Consider the following 24049-nt stretch of genomic DNA (forward strand, 5'->3'; position numbering starts at 1 on the left):
GGTTCGGATTTGGTTCGGTATTCGGCCGAATCTTTCATGAAAGATTCAGGGGTTCGGCCACATCCAAAAAGTGGATTCGGTGCATCCCTAATATATATATATATATATATATATATATATATATATATATATATATATATATATATATATATATATATATATATATATATATATATATATATAAACCAACAAAATGGAGTGGAGATTAACCCTGGTCTGTGACCTAGTCCAAAGGACAAATTATATATATATATATCAAAAAAGTCCAGACAACTTGCTTGTACATCAAGAAAAAACTTTTATCAAGCAAGTAATAAGTACAACGTTTCGAAGCTCCCGCCTCTTTATCAAGCAATAAAGATTTAAATGACATCACATCCTTTTAAAGCCATAAGTTCAAGCCACTCCCATAGGTGGGATGTGGTTAACCATGTAATACACATAGACCAATGACCATATATTGAAACAATGTAGCACAACAGTGTCAATTAGACCATAGTAATAGGAACATCCAACAAAAAGAAACATACTGGTCAAAACTAACAATGTGTTAAATGAAACAAAAAGTTTTAAAGGTTATAAGGACTACGCGTGATGCCATATTCAATTTGCCCCAACCTCCCAAAGTAAATATATTACAGAGGTTATTAGCAATCACATGAAAGCATATAGATCATACTCTCTGTTAAGCCCCTTAGGGGACAATGTTTGCAATGTATGTATCCAAAATTTTTCTCTTTTTTGGAGTTGTAGGGGCGAGGGGGGGCAATAGACTCCAAAACAAGAAACCTGAGGGTTGCCACGGAATGTCGTGCCGAGTGAAAATGGGCTGGTACTGGTAGTTTTAGTACCTCCTTTCTGATCGTGGATTTATGTTGACTGATACGATCTCGTATGGGTTGAACAGTCTCCCCAACATATGCAAGCCCGCAAGGGCACTTAAGCATATAGACCACATATTCGGTATCGCATGTAAAGTGACCTCGCAATTCGAACTTCTTTCCTGTATGTGGGTGGGTAAATACATTAGTGCGTATGACACTTGAACATTGATTACACCTGCCACATGGAAACATACCATTTGTCAGTGGTGCTAAGACCCTTTGTGTATTAACCCGTTGGGTGCCCAGATCGGCTTTCACTAGCCTATCCCTGAGATTTCGTGGCCGTTTATAGGACAACAGTGGAGGTTCCTGGAATTCTGGGATATCCGGATATGCTGTACGTAGTAAGGGCCAATGTTTGTAAATTACAATGATAAGCATGTACAAATGGTATACGGGAACTTTTTGTCCTATCTGGTAATTTGTCCTGTATGATGGACTCACGATCAAGTCCTTGCACACGCATCACCTCCTGTGCAAGCATCTGTCGTGGATACCCTCTTTGTTTGAATTTTGTGGACATGTCTGTCAAGCGTGGAGAGAGCCGTTCCTCCTCCATGACTATGCGTCTAACGCGTAGCATCTGCGATCTAGGGAGAGAGGAAATATTAGCCCTTGGATGTGCACTATCAAACCTCAGTAGATTATTGCGGTCGGTGGGTTTAACAAACAAATCAGTATACAGGGATCTGTCTCTACGATATACAGTAGTGTCTAGAAACGTGACTGATTCTTCACTATGTGTGAGAGTAAACCCAATAGTAGGAATGCAAGAGTCCAGATAGGTTTTAAACTCCAGTAGGGATCCAACGTCACCCTCGCCGGGGGGGCAATAGACTCCTACAACTCCAAAAAAGAGAAACATTTTGGATACATACATTGCAAACATTGTCCCCTAAGGGGCTTAACAGAGAGTATGATCTATATGCTTTCATGTGATTGCTAATAACCTCTGTAATATATTTACTTTGGGAGGTTGGGGCAAATTGAATATGGCATCACGCGTAGTCCTTATAACCTTTAAAACTTTTTGTTTCATTTAACACATTGTTAGTTTTGACCAGTATGTTTCTTTTTGTTGGATGTTCCTATTACTATGGTCTAATTGACACTGTTGTGCTACATTGTTTCAATATATGGTCATTGGTCTATGTGTATTACATGGTTAACCACATCCCACCTATGGGAGTGGCTTGAACTTATGGCTTTAAAAGGATGTGATGTCATTTAAATCTTTATTGCTTGATAAAGAGGCGGGAGCTTCGAAACGTTGTACTTATTACTTGCTTGATAAAAGTTTTTTCTTGATGTACAAGCAAGTTGTCTGGACTTTTTTGATATATATATATATATATATATATATATATATATATATATATATATATATATATATAGTGAATAAAGTACCCCCTTTTGTAAAATATAGGGATATTATAAGTTACCGAGGAGTTTCATGACCATATAAAAACACGAGGCCGAAGGCCGAGTGTTTTTATACAGGTCATGGAACTCCGAGGTAACTTCTAATATCCTCATATTTTACAACTGGGGGTACTTTATTTATTATAATACACAAATTTCAATGAGTCATGTGACAGAAATGACATCAGAACTCACCGTTTATAACTGATGACATCAGAACTCACCGTTTATAAGGATATAATTTACAGGATATTCATGGCTTTTGTGTATTATATATATATAATACACAAAAGCCATGAATATCCTGTAAATTATATCCTTATAAACGGTGAGTTCTGATGTCATCAGTTATAAACGGAGAGTTCTGATGTCATTTCTGTCACATGACTCATTGAAATTTGTGTATTATAATAAATAAAGTACCCCCAGTTGTAAAATATGAGGATATTAGAAGTTACGTCGGAGTTCCATGACCTGTATAAAAACACTCGGCCTTCGGCTTCGTGTTTTTATATGGTCATGAAACTCCTCGGTAACTTATAATATCCTTATATTTTACAAAAGGGGGTACTTTATTCACTATATATATATATATATATATATATATATATATATATAGATATATATATATATATATAGATATATAGATATATATATATATATATAAAACCCAGGTCCCGAGCATTCTGGATAACAGATCTCATACCTGTATATGAGATCTTTAAAACATTTACATTTTCTGACAAATTCTCCAGCGCTATAGAATGTATACAGGTAAGCTCAGCACCCCTGGAAACCTCCCCATGTCTAGTTTCACCTTAGCAACAATGTGCTGCTGAGTAAATTTCCAATACAGGTATGGGACCTGTTATCCAGAATGTTCGGGACCTGGCGTTTTCCTGTTAAGATCTGTAATTGGGATCTTGATACATTAAGTCTACTAGATCAACAACATATGCACAAATAAATAAGAATGAAGACATGAACCATGCAGTTCATGCAGCAAAACTCTATGCACAGGATTTGTGTTGGGAACAACAGAATGGAATGCTGTGTGTTTTTATGATACGTGAATAAAACCCAGATGTTGGTAGAACCGGTTCAGGACACCTGTTACCTGTCATAGCCATAAATGAGCATTACAATGTATTAACAGTACCTGTTTACAGCAGAGAAAACCGGTATTTCAGTTGAGATAAAAAGACTTAATATCACAGAGACTGAACAACACCAATAAACCAGTTCTTGAAAAGACTAAAACCTGACAGGAGAGTTGTGTCCTTCATATACAGATTCAATTAGAGGTTCCGGCAGTGTCGGACTGGGACACCAGGGGCCCACCCAAAAACCTTTGACCAGGGGCCCACCAATTAATCTTAGACCAGGGGCCAACTCTTAATACTATTTTTCCTCTCCTCACTCAACTTCTATTCTCCTAGTCTCTTTTCTTTACATACTATACTCTATTTTTCCAACTATTTAGCCTCTTTGTTCTCATAAAAATAGGGAATGGCCATGAAATAGGCCAAATGTTTAGCAGCATGAGGGCCCACTGACACCTGGGCCCACCGGGACTTTTCCTGGTATCCCGGTGGGCCAGTCCGACACTGGGTTCCGGACTGTCAAGGTGGCTCCCTAAGGGGGCAGTTGCTGGAGGGATCCTAGCCTGTAGATCAATTAGGGGGAAATTTAATATTTTTATACTATTGAATGTTGACAATGATGCCTGTAAGCTTGTTATGAGCTGAAGGGTTAATTTTTGGTTCAAACCCCAAATTGGAGGTTGGAAGGCGTCGCTTATCCCACAAACCGGTTTCTTAGTCAGCACCCGTGACCTCCCAACTCCTTGAGCCTGGTGCACGTCCAACGGTTTCCACCGTGTATCCGCTTACTCGCAATTTTCAAATATTGACAGCACGAAAATTACATCACATATTCCATATGGACTGGTTGGAAACCGTAACCAGGAAAGAACACGATACACCGAAATTCTTCAACACCTGGGGGCAGATTTACTATGGGTCGAATATCGAGGGTTAATTAACCCTCGATATTCGACTAGGAACTAAAATCGGTCGAATTCGAATATCGAATTCGAACGATTTAGCGCAAATCCTGCGATCGATCGATCGAAGGATTATTCGTTCAATCGAACGATTAAATCCTTCCAATCGAACGATTCGAAGGATTTTAATACAACGATCGAAGGAATATCCAAAAAATCTCAGGCAAGCCTATGGGGACCTTCCCCATAGGCTAACATTGACTTCGGTAGCTTTTAGCTGCCGAAGTAGGGGGTCGAAGTTTTTCTTAAAGAGACAGTACTTCGACTATCGAATGGTCGAATATCGAATGATTTTTAGTTCGAATCGTTCGATAGTCGTAGTCGAAGGTCGAAGTAGCCCATTCGATGGTCGAAGTAGCCCAAAAAACACTTAGAAATTCGAAGTTTTTTTAATTCGAATCCTTCATTCGAGCTTAGTAAATCTGCCCCTAAGTCTACCTATATAGCACACCTCCCACAACGGATCAGATGCCTCACAATCTACACCTTTAGACATACACCATGGTATGATATGGAAACTCTCAAAGGCCACCCTTTGATCATGGAATCATCCCAATACTTGGCAGCATTACAACAAGAATCACTACAACCCGATACCGCACCTCCCAGAAGTCACCAAACTAACAGATTGCTGACCTCTTATCTGAATTAACCATTATAGGATCTACCCCCCATGCTATTAATCATAACTGAGCTGAATGTTTAAATTGTTATTGAAATGTTTATGTTTGATACCATAATCACTGTAATATCTACTCCATGTAAACATGTAAAAGTATGTCTTGTGATTTTGCTTTATCACTTCAAATAAAAACAAGTTATAAAAAAAAAAAAAATATTGACAGCACGGTCCCTTATCCCACAACAAGGTTATAGGTATGTTAACATTTCTGTATCACCCTTTCAGCCACATGTAGAACAGCACCCCGAATTCCACTCTGACCTCAAGCTAGGTCATTGAGTAAATCATCCTCCTCCTCCTAATCTCACCCTAACTGGCCTTCAAGCAGAGACATTACTACTATTGCTGCGTTATGAACAACTGTTGAAATGTTAGTTTTGCTTCGGTGACTAGGAACATGTGCTTTGGCACTAGCACTAGGAAAAGCGGTGCATTTCTTTTTCTCTATTGGCACCAACGAAGCTGCTTCCCTAGGCATGGGCCCTCAGGGGCCTATTTAGAACATTTTTAAAAATCCACTTCTTTTAGTAGCATTTTAGTAGAAAGTCGCAATATTGTTTTACAGACAGACACCAACGAGCAGATTTACTAAAGGGGTGAAGTGGCCATCGCTAGGGAAATTTCACCAGAAATCCAATCCGCAGGGACATCGCCAATTTACTAACAGGCGTAGAGTCGCTAGAGAAAGAGATAGTCGCTAGCAGGGCAGCCATCAGGGAGGTACAAGGGAGAGCTGCTGACTCCGGGAAGGCAGGACGGGAGCACAACGGGAGGGATCTTCTGTCCATTACTTCCCCTTATTGGTCACTGAGTTTAAGTCCCAGTTGAGCTGCTCAGGGATTTGATAGCTGAGGTTTGAACTTCTCTTCTAGCTCAACCAATCACCAGGTAAGCCTTTGTGGTCCCTGTTGTGTGGTGGGGCCCTGGGCACCAAATTTTTTTAAACTTCTGGGGGGGCAAGTTTTTTTACATGGACGTTTACAGGGGGGCCCTGGCCACCAATTTTCTTATAACGTGGGGGGACCTGGCCACCAATTTTTTTCCCCATGTGGGGTCCTAGCCACCAATATTTTTTAATGGGGGGCCCTGACCACAAAAGTTTTTTTTAATGGGGGGGCCCTGACCACAAATGTTTTTTTCGATGGGGGGGCCCTGACCACCAATATTTTTTTATTAACATGTGGGAACCATAGCCACCAATGTGTGTGGTTGGGGGTGGACCTGTAGGTGGGGCTTGTGGTGGGCGCAGCCCAGGGGGACCAGGAGATTTTTTCGTATGGGGGCCCTACGATTTCTGATGGTGGCCCTGGTCGCTAGCGTAGTTTCGCCAGACAAATTTTCACTCAGGCAAAGGACCGTTACTACGCAATTTCACTAAAGTGCAAATTTTACAGAACATTATCTATTTCTCCAGAGATTCCTTCGCTACCTTAGACCTTCCGAACTGATAAGATGAAGCTACATCCTCCTCAATCTTATGTCAGTGACATTATATCCTGTATGCCGGAAACTCATAAAAGTTCTAAAAAAAACGTTGGCGTTTTTTTCATAATTTGAAGCGGAATTGCCTTCAAAAGTCATAACTATTAAAGATTTTTGTGTTAAAATTTTTCCCATCCATTTGAGGGGCATGTCACATTAGTTTTAGGGTGGGCTCGTGTCTAGGCCATTAGAGGATCTCTTTTGTCTTTATTTTGTTTCCTTGGACATGTGTAATAATAAGTGTCCACTTCAAGCATTTGCACCAACATCTCCAGTCCTTAAGAGGGATATAAATGAGCTGGAGAGAGTGCAGAGACTAAGTGCAACTAAACTGGTTAGAGGGAGGGAAGAGTTAAATTATGAGGGGAGACTGACAAGGTTGGGGTTGTTTTCTCTGGAAAAAAGGCGCTTGCGAGGGGACATGATTAGACTTTACAAGTACATTAGAGGACATTATAGACAAATAGCAGGGGACCTTTTTACCCATAAAGTGGATCACCGTACTAGAGGCCTCCCCTTTAGACTAGAAGAAAAGAACTTTCATTTGAAGCAACGTAGGGGGTTCTTCACAGTCAGGACAGTGAGGTTGTGGAATGCACTGCCGGGTGATGTTGTGATGCTGATTCAGTTAATGACTATAAGAGGGACTTGGTTGATTTTTTGGACAGACATAATATTAAAGGCTATTGTGATACTAAACTCTATAGTTAGTATAGATATGGGTACCGGTATATAGAATTTATGTGAGTGTAGGGAGGGGTGTGTGTATGGATGCTGGGTTTTCATTTGGAGGGGTTGAACTTGATGGACTTTGTCTTTTTTCAACCCAATTTAACTATGTAACTATGTAACTATCACTAATAAAGACATATATACGACCTATATGTACCTGCCCTATTCAAATTGACCTAAGCCTAAGGGTACTAACAAAGTTTCGCTAGGAACGATCGCTACGAAATACCCACTCAGACAAATTAACCATATCGAAACTTCGCCAGTGTTTGGCTGCGGAGACGTAACTTCGCATTTTAGTGAATTAGCGTAATGGTAACAAATTTATGTCTGAGCAAGTGTGGTGGACTGTTCGCTGGTGAAAAATACGCCCTTTAGGGAATTTGCCCCCCAAGGCTTTATAACTGAAATCCAAGCAATGTTACTGCCAAAGTTTAGGATCTCTGGTATCTAAGCAACCATCTGGTACATCTGTACAGTTAAATTCTGTCCCTTGATCCAGTACATTGATAATAAGTTGTAGTCAGTTGGGTGACAGTAAACATTTTCTCAAATTTTGTATGGTATATGTACCAACTGTTGCAGATGATGTCCTATTTGCCAGTGGGTCAACAGCTGGGACCCTTGACTTGCGGGAGCGACCGCCATACTGTATTAATCTTTAATAATTTTGCAGTGGAAAAATCTTAAACCACCATTTTGTTTCTTCTTCCATAGTTTTTATTAAGGTTACGACATAAACATTCAGATGATTCTCAAACAATACAGAGAAATCACAGTTAGTCCAACGGAATAAAAGAATCAGAAAAAAACACTGTTTTCAGACAAACTAAGGAACATTTCTCTCTACCTTTAAGGAAGTTTATTTTTTCGTTGTTGTGTTGCAATACTTTTTTTCCGGCCTTCGCTTCTATGCGTCTGGTTATCAACACCTATGCAACAGACCTTCTTGTGTGGTGACACATGCAAATTTAGTGAAGCAATGAATTCATCCATATCTGAAGGAACCAGGCCTCATTCAAACAACAACTAACCCCATGAGAATTCTCCTTCATACTCAATTGTCCCAGGAGGGCTTATTTTACAAGAGCAGGGCAGGGTGCAAAGTGCAAAATAAGGAACAAACCACCAGATTTTTTGCACAATTGCACTTTGTGTTAAACTTTGCTAAAAGTGGCAGAGTCCTTCTTTTGCCAAATGAATACAGCCCTGATTGTATTCATGAGGGTCAGGCAAAGGTAGGCATGAGGTGCACCTTACATTACCTTGCCTTTTTTCTGATTATATGATGGCAGAGCTGAAAGGTAAGTGGTACCTGAAGGCACATTAGGGTTGCCCAGTTTTTGGATGGGCTGCCCGGGTGAAAAGTTCCTTTCCGGCTTTCCAAATTAGGAAATCCGGACAGGACATTAAAGTGAATGACATGGTGATCAGCCAATCGTTGATTGCCACTTCATCAGTAGCATCCCAGCCATCACTACCCCGCCCTCAATGTCACTGTCCCACACCCCCTGCCAGTTTTCTCCAAAAAAGGCACATCCAGTTCTGCACATGTTCTGGTCAAGAACTGAAAAGGAGCGTGGGTGAAGCTCCGGTGCTGGCCTGTGAAGCCCTGCCATTACCGTGAGCACTAAGGGGTGCCACTTTGTGCTCCAGACCTTGAATAAGATCTCAAAAATGTTTGAAGGGGATGGGTATTACTCAAGTACAGTGATCCCCACAGGACCGCCATCAGAAATCGCAGGGCCCCAATACGACAAAATTTCCTGGGCCCTCTGGGCTGCACCTACTGCAAAACCCCACCTACAGGTCCGCCCTCCCCACCCCACAGGTCCGCCCCCAACACACAGTAAAAAAACAAAAAAAATATTGGTGGCTACGGTTCCCACATTTTAATAAAAAATAAAAAGATATTGGTGCTCAGGGCCCCCCATAAAAAAACATTTGTGGCCCGGGCCCCCCCATTAAAAAATATTGGTGGCTAGGACCCCACATGAGAAAAAAAATGGTGGCCAGAGCCCCCCCCCCCCCACATTATGAGAAAATTGGTGGCCAGGGCCCCTTAAACGTCCATGCCTTCCCAAAGTCAGCAGCTCTCAGAAAGATGTGGGCCTGGTTAATAAAGTAAGTGTGGCGTGGCTGGGCCCCTCCTTACCTTCGGGGCCCCCCACAACTCTCCCCCCTGTCCCCCCCTGATGGCTGCCCTGGATCCCCAACCAGTGGCTCACGAGCAACATGTTGCTCACCGACCCCTTGGATGTTGCTCCCAGTGGCCTCAAAGCAGGTGCTTATTTTTGAATTCCTGACCTGAAGGCAAGTTTTGGTTGTATAAAAACCAGGTGCACTGTCAAACAGAGCCTTCTGTAGGCTGCCAGTCCAGCTATCAAATACCCAATCACAGCCCTTATTTGGCTCCCCAACTCTTCATATATTTGAATGTGGCTCACGGGTAAAAAAAAAAGGTTGGGGGATCCCTGCTGTAATAGGGTTCATTGACAGCAGTGACGGTTATTGCTTGGAAATAACCTAAAATTCAACCCTTTTTTTCATATTCAAATTAGTACAATTCAATGCACATGATTTGCGCTCTGCAAGGGGAATACTAATTATTTACATGTTTAACCTGCATTTCCAGTTCAGCTGGTTTTTTGATTTTGATTTAATCAGTAACTGCACTGAGACCCTTTTTATCTCTAAGCGGAAAATTACAGGGTCGGTTAAATATTGATAATAACAGCCGTCTGGGCAAGGGTTGTATATGTGTTAGTTTGCGTTGACCACCCGTCTTGTAGCAAAAACAAATACAACCAATCAGTGTTGTTTGTTATTGCATAAATACTCAAGAATACTCAAGAATACATAATAAACAATAAACAATTGATAATATTTCATGTATATATATTCACCTGTATGTGTCACTAAAATAGTGCTTCAAAAGGTACGGTAGCTCTCACTTCCCTTTATAAATCAATAAGCAGGAATAAAGCTGAATAGCCTCATTCACTATAATTACTATTAATCAAAACATAAAGAGCAAGTCCACAGATATCTCCTTGTTCTTAAAGGGACCATGCTGAAATGCAATCCTAAAAAAGGGCAGATTTGCTGGCAACTGGGAAAGGGTTGGGAAGATAAATGATGAGGCTTAAATGGGGTGACCTTGTTTTGTCAAAGTCAAAGTAAACTTTATTGTCATCTCAGCAGTATACGGATACACAGATATGACGTGGCTCCAGCTAGTACAAATCACAAAAAGGCTATTAGTAGCTCTATGGGCATGGGGCAAAAATCTCAAGTTTGATCCCTACTTACTTGTACCCAAGCTGTCTGCAAAGGTAACTGAACTTACAGGCAACTGACACTTAAAAGGAATGTGGTTAACGGAGAACTAAACCCTAAAAAATGAATGTGGCTAAAAATGCCATATTTTATATAGTGAATTTATTGCACCAGCCTAAAGTTTCAGCTTGTCAATAGCAGCAATGATCCAGGACTTCAAACTTGTCACAGGGGGTCACCATCTTGGAAAGTGTCTGTGACACTCACATGCTCAGTGGGCTCTGATTGGCTGTTGAGAAGCTAAGCTTAGGGCTCGTCACTAATTATCCAGCAGAAAATGAGCTTCCCTGGCTGTAATATAAGCTGATGCTACAGGTTTGCTGATTATTCAATTCTGATGCTAATTGCACTGGTTTCTGTGCTGCCATGTAGTAATTATGTGTATTAATTACTAATCAGCCTTATATTGTGACATTTCTATTCTATGTGTACTGTATATTGTGAGTGGGTCCCTAAACTCAGTAAGTGACAGCAGCACAGAGCATGTGCAGTGAATCAGCAGAAAAGAAGATGGGGAGCTACTGGGGCATCTTTGGAGACACAGATCTTTCCTGCTAAAGGGCTGTGGTTGCCTTGGGCTGGTACAGAAGCACAAAACATAATGTACAACATTTCTACCTGCTTCTTTACTTAAGCTTTAGTTCTCCTTTAAATTTAGGGCCATATATGTGAAGAGAACCATGGCAATGGTTGATCTCTAGACAGACAAAAAGGTTCAGTTTGGAGGAGGGGAGACAAAGGATACAGGGGCTGCAGAAGACAGCAGATCAAGTAGCTCTATTTAAATTATGGACCCATTCTACCCACAACCCAGGGCAGGGCCGCCATCAGGGGGTCACAGGGGGGACAGTTCTCCCGGGCCTGGAGGACTTTAAGCTGTGAGGCCGCACTTCACTGATTTGCCGTACCTAAAGGCCCAGCGAAACTTCCATTGGTGTCAGCGGGTATTCCTATTGGCTGCGTCCCGTGCTTACGCATGATGTCAGTACGCACGGGGGCAACTCTATTTAAACCGGCAGCAGACAGAAGATTAAAGACTTGGTTGGAGAAGGACCTTCTTCCTGGCGACAGACCTGCCTCCTGGTGACGACGAAGACGCGGAGGACTCGGCCGTAGGAAGGAGGAGACATCGCAGAATAAGATGACAGCGCAGATGAAGAAGACCGCACAGGAGAAGAAGTTGCCATGTGAGGCCGTGAAAGAGAGACCCCCCAGTTGCAGGTAAGTGCCACTGACCACCTATGCGACCCCCTGAACCCCCGTGCAGGGCCCTGAACCCCCACGCAGGCCCCTGAACCACCAATACAGGCCCCTGAACCCCATGCAGGGCCGCGGGCCCCTGAACCACCAATGCAGGCAGGGTCACGGGCTCCTGAACCGCCAATACAGCGCAGTGGGCCCCTGAACCACCAATGCAGGGCCCCTGAACACCATGCAGGGCCACAGGCCCCTGATCCAACAGTGCAGGGCCCCTAATCCACCAATGCAGGGCCCCTGAGCCACCAGTGCAGGGTCCCTAAACCACCAGTGCAGGGCCCCTGAACCGAGGGCAAGGGGGGCCCAGAAAATGTTGTTGTGTGGGGCCCCGTGATTTCTGATGGCGGCCCTGACCTGGGGATCAAAGCAAACAGTGGACTGAATAGACTGGGGTCAGATGATTTCTGATGGCAGACCTGGTCAGAATAATTTTAGTGGTATTTTATTACCCAGGGATGGTTTTGCTTTGTTTAGCATTGCTTGGGTTTAAAGGGTTGTTTACCTTTTAACTTTTAATAATGTTTTGACACAATTTGCCATCTGCAATTTCAGCAATCTGGTTACTAGGGCCCAAATGACCCTAGCAACCATGCACTGATTTGAAAAAGAGACTGAAATGTGAACAGGAGAGGTCTACATAGAAATATGAGCGCTAAAAAGTAGCAATAACAATAAATCTGTATCTTTGCCGAGCATTTGTTTTTGAGATGGGGTCAGTGACCTCCATTTGAAAGCTGGAGTCAGAGGCAAATAATGAAAAAAGTATTAAAAAAAATGAATGAAGACCAATTGAAAAGTTGCTTAAATCTGGCCGTTCTATAATATATTAAAGGTAAAAGGTGAACCGCCCCTTTAAAGGAGAGCTACTGTATATATGGTTGAGACTGAATATATGTTTGCTTGAACTAATACACATATTATACATAGGGTACTGGAGATTTCAAGTACCTTGTGGTGGAAAAGTAATGTGAGACCCTTTGGATATGAGCCTAGTGGTTAAGTATTAGTTGATATTTGATCAATTACTGTTGAAAGGAGTGACTGTTCCTTTGAAGCTTGTAATAATGGCAGTATAGAAGATATGATATCACCATACTGGACAATGTAGTGAGTTGTGTTTGTTTTTAAGAGAATAAATATGATTCATAATTTAAAAAAAAAAAAAAAACTAGGACACTGTGAATACCATACACATGGGTTCAATCAAATAATGTCACATTGTTGACTTCATTGAGGAGTCGACACATATAAAGTGCACAATGTCTCTATAGTTGACACAACATACACATTGTTTCCTTTATGGATTATACTGAGAGGCGTTTGGATGCACTTTTGTTTATTTATACATGTATAAAGAGTCATTGTATTTGAACATGGTATACAAATTTTATAGTGCATTATTTATGATTGCACATTGCACTTTAATTATGTATAATTCTACAGTATATATATTGCATTTTCTACTTGTGGGTGGGATGACTGGGTTTGTGGGATATTTAGGGGCAGATTTTAGAGCGAAGTAGCTAATGCTAGTGACAATTCGCTAGCGTTGCCACCCGCAGGGACATCGCAAGTGCCAATTCGCTAGTGAACTAGACCATCACTTACCGCCAGGCATATTTCCGCTCCGACGAACGGGCGCTACTCCACAAATTCAGTTAAGTGCGGATTTTACTAAACGTTACCTCTTTCGACAGTGTTGACTTCGCCGCCTCAGACCAGTCGAGGTGCTAAAAAGAAGCTTCATCTTCCTCAATCTTCTGTCACTTACATCATATCCTGTCTGCCGAAAATGCATTAAAGTTCAAAAAACGCTGGTGACTTTTCCTTTTTTCAAGCGGGATTGGCTGCAAAAGTTCTTAGACTTAGACTTTTTTTTATGGAACATTCATTTTACAGTGGGCTCATGTGTAGGGCATTATATTAACTCTCTTGTCTTTATTAAGGTTCCCTGGATATGTGTAATAAAAAGTGGTAACTTCAAGCATTTGCACCAACATTTATAATAAAGACAATACAACTTTAAATTACCCGCCGTATGCAAATTGACCTAAGCACAAGATCACTAGCAAATTTTTGGCAGGCACAAATGAACACTAGCGCATCTTCGCTATGAAATGTTCGCACTGCCAAAGTAACACTGGAGAAAAGTTGCCAGCGTTGGACGTCCGGGATGAGACTTTTTAGTGATTTTAGGCATTTTAGTGAATTTGTAGTGCATTTGTGCCTGGCGAAGTGGTGCAAGATTTGCGAAGCTGCCGCTGACGAAAATTCGTCCGTTAGTAAATCTGCCCATTAAGATGGATGATCACTTGCTGTATTCACATCCTGATGTAACTTCTAATATCCTCATATTTTACAACTGGGGGTACTTTATTTATTATAATACACAAATTTCAATGAGTCATGTGACAGAAATGACATCAGAACTCACCGTTTATAACTGATGACATCAGAACTCACCGTTTATAAGGATATAATTTACAGGATATCCATGGCTTTTGTGTATTTTATATATATACTGTATATATATATATATATATATATATATATATATATATATATATATATATATATATATATATATATATATATATTACGCTCGGATACCGGCACTTTTGAAAAAGTCCTTATGGATGCCTGGGTGCAGAGACATCAATTATCGACTATACTTCCAAAAGAATCCACACTCTCTGGACTTACGAAATACAAAATTAAGTAACCAGGCTGAAGTTCTGAAAATAAAGATTAATTTTGTATTTCGTTCTACCTGAGAGTGCGGATTCTTTTGGAAGTATAGTATATATATAATTCACTCGCATGCCGAACACCAGAAATGATGACAGCCAGACTTGGAAACTATTCAGTGCAACTGAGCTCCTTTAGATTTGTGATGAAGTACATGTGGAGTTGTGCCCATTTTGACGACAGAGCAATTGCATCCAATGCAACAACCACGTTACATCCCAAAAACGCTGCATTGTGGGACAGAAACATGCCTCTTGAAATTGCGACAGCCCCATAGAGTAAAGCTGGCCATATATGTAAAGATTTTTAAAAGATCTTTTTGTAATCGTTAGACCAAGCTTATCTTGAAACGATCGTTTAAAGGAGAAGGAAAGCTCCAAGACAGTTTATTGCCAACAGATTAGCCACAATAGTGCAAGCTAGAATCATGTATTCATTCTACAGAATGCTTTACCTTACCTGAGTAAACAAGTCTAGACACTGTCTCTGTTTGTTTAGGATAGAAGCTGCCATATAAGCTTGGTGTGACATCACTTCCTGCCTGAGTCTCTCCCTGCTCACTCATAGCTCTGGGCTCAGATTACAGCAGGCAGCGGAGGAGGGAGGGGGAGAGGAGCAAACTGAGCATGCTCAAGCCCTAGCCCTGGAGGTTTAAGCTGAAAACAGGAAGTCTGATACAGAAGCCAATGAGTACACAATAGAAGGAAAGAAATGCAGTGTTTCTTTTGACAGAGGGCTCAGAACAGCATTACTTTGAGGATTTACTGGTGTATTTATATAGACTTTTCTGATAAAGCTTATTTCATTTTAGCCTTTCCTTCTCCTTTAATTGTTCGATTTTTCCATCAACTAAAAAAACTATTTCAAGCAATGTTGTCTAGTTGAAGCCAGGAAAAATGAGGGAAGCTGCCTGCTTGGCCCTGCAAACATAGATAGATTTCACTGTGACCGATGAAAAATTGTTAGATGCGCGATCATTTGATTCCCACTAACCTCGCAGTAATTTGATGGATTGCACTAAAATCGGTCGTTCACCAAAGAAAAATCTTTGCGTCTTTGGGGACCTCAAGGGTAGGACTACACAATAGTTTTCTGTGCGATCCAACGTGCTGCGCAAAAACACATGCATCAAATCGCATGCGACGAAAGTAAGGTTAGTGAATGCATTGTCAGATGGTGTCGCAGCATTGATCTGATGCGACACGACTGTCGGATTCAGTTACCTTATTTTCGGCGCATGCGTTTTTGCGCAGCTCGTTGGATCGCACAGAAAACACCTAACCCTAGCACTGAAATCTCCCAACAAGTGTTCTAGCCAGCCCCTTTCTAAACTAAACATTCAGAGCCCTGTGTAATATTGCCCTAAGCAGGAGATGATATGTAATTATGATTTTTTTTGCACATATTTTTGTAAAGTTTGCCATGTATAATGAGACAGTCCTATGTTTGACATTTGAGTGGAATACAATTAAACGTGTGTGTGGAATCTGAGAATGTTTCTCCTTCATTCCAGACAATTAACCCATCATACAGGTCTATTGTGTTGTTTAGACAGAAGGCTCCACCACTGGGGTGGATTGAAAAGTTGATGAATTACAGAGCAATTATACTGCAGCTCCCACAAGTGTTCCTCTTTATCAATGAATCGCTCCGGCTTTAGGTATCCTAGCAATGACAACATTCAGTTTGTGCAGGTTGTTGTAGAGACATTTAGGGATTAGGGATGTAGCGAACGTCGGAAAAAAAGTTCGCGAACATATTCGCGAACTTGCGCAAAAATGCGAGCGGTTCGCGAACGGTTCGCGAACCCCATAGACTTCAATGGGAAGGCGAACTTTAACATCTAGAAAAGACATTTCTGGCCAGAAAAATGATTTTAAAGTTGTTTAAAGGGTGCAACGACCTGGACAGTGGCATGCCAGAGGGGGATCAAGGGCAAAAATGTATCTGAAAAATCTGCCTGTGTGTGCTTGGAAGAGATAGTGTAGGGGGAGAGCTGTTAGTGATTTCAGGGACAGATGATAGTAAGTTTGCTGGCTAGTAATCTGCTTGATACTGCTCTGTATTGGAGGGACAGAAGTCTGCAGGGATTTGAGGGACATTTTAGCTTAGGTAGCTTTGCTGGCTAGTAATCTACTGTTCTCTTTAAACAACTGCCATACGTTGACCTTGTAGGCATTGTTTGCCCAGTTTTTTTGGACGCAGCCACTGAAGCACAGTTGCCAGAAAAAATATGCCATATAAATGCTGAAAATAGTAATTTTTCGCCATACGTTGACCTTGTAGACATTGTTTGCCCAGTTTTTTTGGTTGCAGCCACTGAAGCACAGTTGCCAGAAAAAATATGCCATATAAATGCTGAAAATAGTCATTTTTTGCCATACGTTGACCTTGTAGGCATTGTTTGCCCAGTTTTTTTGGCCGCAGCCACTGAAGCACAGTTGCCAGAAAAAATATGCCATATAAATGCTGAAAATAGTAATTTTTTGCCATATACGTTGAGTCAACGTATGGCAAAAAATGACTATTTTCAGCATTTATATGGCATATTTTTTCTGGCCTCTGTGCTTCAGTGGCTGCGGCCAAAAAAACTGGGCAAACAATGCCTACAAGGTCAACGTATACACTACTACAGCGGTGGATACGGATTACGTAAAATATATGAATGCTGCTTGAAAAAAAGTAACTCAAGTGGTTTTTCTAGAGACGATAATATTATCAATATTTAGACAAAATGTGAACAAGCTCACACAGCTAGATGGCGGGTTGAAGAAAACAGTGTGCAAATAATGCCTACAAGGTCAACGTATACACTACTACAGCGGTGGATACGGATTACGTAAAATATATGAATGCTGCTTGAAAAAAGTCACTCCGGTGTTTTTTCTGGAGACGGTAATATTATGGATATTTAGACAGAATGTGAACAAGGTCACACAGCTAGATGGCGGGTTGAAGAAAACAGTGTGCAAATAATGCCTACAAGGTCAACGTATACACTACTACAGCGGTGGATACGGATTACGTAAAATATATGAATGCTGCTTGAAAAAAGTCACTCCGGTGTTTTTTCTGGAGACGGTAATATTATGGATATTTAGACAGAATGTGAACAAGGTCACACAGCTAGATGGCGGGTTGAAGAAAACAGTGTGCAAATAATGCCTACAAGGTCAACGTATACACTACTACAGCGGTGGATACGGATTACGTAAAATATATTATGGCTGCTTGAAAAAAGTCACTCCGGTGTTTTTTCTGGAGACGGTAATATTATGGATATTTAGACAGAATGTGAACAAGGTCACACAGCTAGATGGCGGGTTGAAGAAAACAGTGTGCAAATAATGCCTACAGGGCAAATAATGCCTAAAAGGTCAACTTATACACTACTACAGCGGTAGTAAAATAAAAAAAAGTAAAATAAAAAAAAAATGAATATTAAAAAAAAAAATTAAAGTTGGTGCTGCTGAACTACTAGGAGCAGCAGATTAGCACACCAGTCCCACTCCCCAACACTGCTAGACTAATAGCACTGGGCTCTTATAGTAGTAGTAGTAGTAGTAGTAAAACAACAAAAAAATAAATAAAAGCAGTCCTTACAAGGACTACTGTTATTGCAGCAGTCAGCAGATGAGATCAGAAGCAGGACAGCTGCCCACTGCAGCTACATACAGAGCACTGCAGTAGAAGGTAGATTACTAGCCAGCAAAGCTACCTAAGCTTAAATGTCCCTCAAACCCCTGCAGACTTCTGTCCCTCCAATAACAGAGCAGTATCAAAACGATTACTAGCCAGCAAACTTTCAACTGTCCCTGAAATCACTAACAGGCAGCAGCTCTCTCCCTACACTATCTCTTCAGCACACACAGGCAGAGTGAAAAAACGCTGCAGGGCTTCGGTTTTTATAGGGAAGGGGAGTGGTCCAGGGGAGAGCTTCCTGATTGGCTGCCATGTACCTGCTGGTCTGGGGTGAGAGGGCAAAAAAAAGCGCCAACAATGGCGAACCCAAAATGGCGAACGTCGCGCGACGTTCGCGAACTTCCGGCGAGCGCGAACACCCGATGTTCGCGCGAACAAGTTCGCCGGCGAACAGTTCGCGACATCTCTATTAGGGATGTAGCGAACTGCCGATTTGGTGTTCGCGAACGCCGTTCGCGAACACCGGCAAAAAATGCGAACGTTCGCGGACAGTTCGCGAACTTCGAACACCCGCTAAAATCGTTCGATTCGAACGATCGAAGGATTTTAATCATTCGATCGAAGGATTTTCATTCGAATCGAACGATCGAAGCCATTCGATCGAATGCTTTTCATTCGATCGAATGCTTACAATCGTTCGAACGAATGGAAATCGTTCGATTTTTAGCGGTTAGCGGTCGAAGGAATTCGAATGGTCGAACGATCGAACGCGAACTCAAAATGCGAACGTTCCCAAACGTTCGCGAACATTCGGCGGACGCGAACGGTCGAAGTTCGCGCGAACTAGTTCACAGCAGAACAGTTTGCTACATCCCTAGAGACATTGGGAGTTTTTCCATAGTGGGTGTAAATGCATTTGTTTATATTTGTTGGTTCAGGTATGGAACCTGTTATCCAGAATACTCAAGACTTGGGGCTTTCCGGATAATGGATCTTTCCATAATTTGGATCTTCATACCTTCTACCAGAAAATCCTTAAAGCATTAAATAAACTCAATAGGCTTGTTTTGCTTCCAATAAGGATTAAAGGAACCTTTTAAATAAGTGAATGTAAAATTGATGAGGGTGCTATTCTAAGCACTTTTGTTATTTGCATTAATTATTTATTTTCTTTTTATTCCAAGATATTAAGGGATACATGTGCTGTTAATATGAATGGATTTTGTTCCAACAGCGACACCTGCTGGTCAGTTTCTGACCAGTCTGACCACCAAGTAGTCAAGGAAGTTGTCAGGAGAAAGAGGCTGCTCTGATGTTCTTCTGCTTAGGAAAGATTTGAGAAAGGTTTCTAATTGTTTTCCTAAGCAGAAGAACATCAGAGCAGCCTCTTTCTTTCTCCTGACAAATTCCTTGACTACTTGGTGGTCAGAAACTGACCAGCAGGTGGCGCTGTTGGAACAAAATTTATTCATATTAACAGCACATGTATCCCTTAATATCTTGGAATAAAAAGAAAATAAGGGATACATGTGCTGTTAATATGAATGAATTTTGTTCCAACAGCGCCACCTGCTGGTCAGTTTCTGACCAGTCTGACCACCAAGTAGTCAAGGAAGTTGTCAGGAGAAAGAAAGAGGCTGCACTGAGGTTCTTTTGCTTAGGAAAGATTTGAGAAAGGTTTCTAATTGTTTTCCTAAGCAGAAGAACATCAGAGCAGCCTCTTTCTTTCTCCTGACAACTTCCTTGACTACTTGGTGGTCAGACTGGTCAGAAACTGACCAGCAGGTGGCGCTGTTAGACTCATATTCATTCAGCACATGGGTTGTTTGGATGGACAGTTTATATTTAAAGTATTTAACTTTTTAATAGCAAATTCCCTTTTAAATAATATATATAATTCACTAGTTAGTACTGTGACTGTTTCAACCATAGTAAAAACCATAATATATGCTTACAGGTCTGAACTGCCTTCTACGCTGTTCCTCCTAAGGGCAAATTGGAACTCTAGTCAGCTTACTGTATCTAAAGACATATTCAGCAAAAATATAACAAATGAATCCTCTCCTGCAACGTGACCTTTCCACTTACTAGCGAAGGGAACATATTTATTTTTAAAGGAGAAGGAAAGTCGTTTAGCACTTGGGGGTGCCAAATGTTAGGCACTCCAAGTGAATGTATTTACATACCTTGAAACCCCCGGGCCGGTGCTCCTATCAGCAGAAAGCTGCACTGGCCCGGGGTTATTCCAGTGAGCACCACAAAGCGCTTCTCTTCCGGCTTCTTTCACAGGGAAAACGCTTTTCACTCTAATGCACATTGTTATGTTTTGGGTAGCCGAGGATGAGAAGAGTATAACAGTGCTTTATTAGCAGACTCTCATGCAGCCATTACACAACAGTAACTTTCACTTTTAAGCTGTCAGACAGTATAAGTCTGAGCACACTGACATCTAAAGGCCATTTGTATAAACACCACACACATGCGCAGTTGCGCGAAGTAAGAAGAAGCTGGAAAATAAGTGGTCCGTGGTGCTCATTGAAATAACCCCGGGCTGGTGCAGTTTTCTGCTGATAGGAGCACCGGCCCGGGGTTTCAGGTAAGTAAATGCATTCACTTGGGGGTACCTAACATTTGGCTCCCCCAAGTGCTAAACGACTTTCTTTCTCCTTTAATATTTTTAAACATGCTCAGAGCGTATTGGTAACAAGGGTTTTTTTTTCCCATGAAATAATTCCATTTACATGTCACAAGATAGCTCTAAAGTCCATTAGAACTTCACTCTTGATGCACTCTAATACTCAGCAGGGTACTAATTGCTCTGCATTAGCAACTTCCCTCGTCACTAAATGGATTCTGAATCTCACCCAATTCAGCTGTTCTGGGACTGTGTCGACTTACACAAGCACAAAGTGAGAATAGTAGCATCTACCAGTGACGGAACCAATTATTCAAAAGGATCATAGGACAGTTGCAACTGACACAGAGCTGACATATAGTTGCAATATAGTAAAACTTGGTCAAACTGCCTTACCAAATCTAGTCATATATCGGCAGCTTATGGCCTAATTGCTCCAAGTTGAATGTATGAATGTATGTACGTTCTATGAAAATTAAAGCATATCCAAAGAGAAACCAGTAAGTTAGGGAGGGCTTACAAGGTAATATAGACCAAAGTAAATTAAATACAGGAAGAAAAGTTTTTTTATATGTCTCATGTTACATAAAAGCCCAAGGGCATTGTGCAAAGTGCAATTAATGGAGGCAATTTGTCATGTTTTTGTCAGGTTTCTCATGGTTTTTGGAGCTGAGATGAGAAAAACCTCTCCTGCACTACCCACAATGGAACAGCATCTGATGATGTTATAGGACTGGCCATGTGGAAGAATGCAGATCAGAAACAATTACACTGAAAGCTGTTCTAATCCTACTTGTGTGTGATGTTTTAGGTTCAATTCTGCTCCACCAGCGTCAATGAAATTGCATACAATTCATAATTTATGATATGTATGAGCAGTGTCGCACTGGCCCACCAGGATACCAGGAAAACTCCCGGTGGGCCAAGGTGTCAGTGGGCCCTCCTGCTTCTAACCTTTTGGCCTATTTCATGGTCATTCCCTATTTCTTTATGGGAATAAAGAGGCATAATAATCAAAGAATAGAGAATAGTATGCAGAGAAAAGAGACTAGGAGAATAAAGAGGGTGAGTGAGGAGAGGAGGTATAATAGTTTGGAAAGTGGGCCCTCAACCTAAGGTTTTCTGGTGGGTCCCTGGTATTTCAGTCCGACCCTGTGTATGAGTGTGTGCCAAGAAGTTAAACTGTCCTTGTCAGACCTTCCTAGAATATTCAAGAACTTGTGCTCAACATGGAGTCATTACCAGTAACTGGCCAATGCATACTAGATGCAGGCAGTTTACTTTTTTTGGTAGAAATATATAGGTGCTTGCCGGAAATGTTTCCACAAAACTCATTTGACAGTTTGTAATGATTCATGGTCACCCAGGAATGTAAATAATCTATCCTTCTTTATCAGTCAGAGCATAGTCCTCATCAGGTCTTTAAAAAATGAAAACAAAAACTGTTTTATTTCAAGCCCAATGTTTTGGTCAGTACCTGTGATCTTTTAAAAAAAATAAAATAAATAAACAGAAAGGACACACATATATATATATATATATATACACTCATATATCTTCTAAAAGCCTGGTTGTTCCCAGCTGCTCCTATTACAGCATAAATGCACCTCTCTCCACCATATTCAACCCACCATGTTGGACTGGTCCATTGGGGTACCTGGTTCTCTGACCGAAAATTCAGTAACTCAGTTCTCTTATTCCCACGCCCACCCTGCCCCTGAAGATATCAGAAGTGGCCAGGTAGGACACTCTATAAGAGCGATTGAAACAAGTCAATTCAGACTGGGTTTCACTCTATCATCTATCTATCTATCTATCTATCTATCTATCTATCTATCTATCTATCTATCTATCTATCTATCATCTATCTATCTATCTATCTATCTATCTATCTATCTATCTATCTATCTATCTATCCATCTATCATCTATCTATCTATCATCTATCTATCATCTATCTATCTATCTATATCATCTATCTATCATCTATCTATCTATCTATCTATCTATCTATCTATCTATCAGCTTTAGTTTCAGCTTTGGAACTGTAAAATTGTTAACCATATTTTGATATCTTTGATAGAACCACAGTTTCCTTTTGGAATGGAATACAATGAAAGTGTGTCCCCTTGTGTCAAGACCTGCCAAAGTCTAAACATCAATGAAATGTGGCAAGAGCAATGTATTGATGGCTGTCAGGGCCGCCATCAGGGGGGGACAGCGGGGACAAGCGTACCGGGCCCGGGCATGAAGGGGGGCCCGGCAGCGCTGCATTTTTTGAAGATCCGGGCCCCCCTTACGAGCGTCCGAGCCGTACGTCTTGCCTCTTGCGTGCCGAATGCGGAAGTGCCGAAAAGCCGAAGCCGATGCGCCGAAAAGACCCGAAGTCACGGAAAAACCCGAAGTCACGAAGCGCCGAAAAGACCCGAAGTCACGAAAACAGCCGAAGCCGAAGTCCTGAAGCAGCGCAAAGACCCGAAGTCACGAAAACAGCCGAAATTGAAGTCCTGAAGCGGCGAAAAGACCCGAAGTCACGAAAGGAGGCGAAGTTGAAGTCCTGAAGCCATGAGTTCAATCCTACTGAACACCAGTTTGTGTTTTTTTTTTTTTTTTAATCCCCTGGCCACCAATGTATTATTTTAATATTCTATAGGCCCCTGCCACCAATCTTTTTTTTAAAACTTTTTTTTTGGGGCCCCAATTTTTTTTTAACTCGTAAGGGGCCCCTTGCCACCATTGTTTTTTTTGTTTGTTTTTTTTAAAAAAATTAATTTTCTTTTTGGTGGCCCCAAATTTTTTTAACTTGTAAGGGGGCCCCTGCCACCAGTTTTTTTTTTTTTTTTTCAAAAAATTTTTTTTTTTTTTCAAATTTTTTTTTGGGGCCCCAATTTGTTTTTAACTTATAAGGGGGCCCCTGCCACCAGTGTTTGTTTATTTTTTAGTTTTTTTTACATTTTTTTTTGTTGGGGCCCCAAGTTTTTTTTAACTTATAAGGGGGCCCCTGCCACCAATGTTTTAAAAAAAAAAAAAAAAAAAATTTAATTTTTTTGTTTTTGGGGCCCCAATTTTTTATAAGGGGGCCCTGACCATCAATAGCTTTTTACAACTTGTGTGTGGGGGGGTTACTTTTTTAGCGCTGATGTCTGTGTGGTCTTTTAACTG

This window comes from Xenopus laevis, chromosome 3S, assembly GCF_017654675.1.
Source record: "Xenopus laevis strain J_2021 chromosome 3S, Xenopus_laevis_v10.1, whole genome shotgun sequence".
Taxonomy (NCBI): Eukaryota; Metazoa; Chordata; class Amphibia; order Anura; family Pipidae; genus Xenopus; species Xenopus laevis.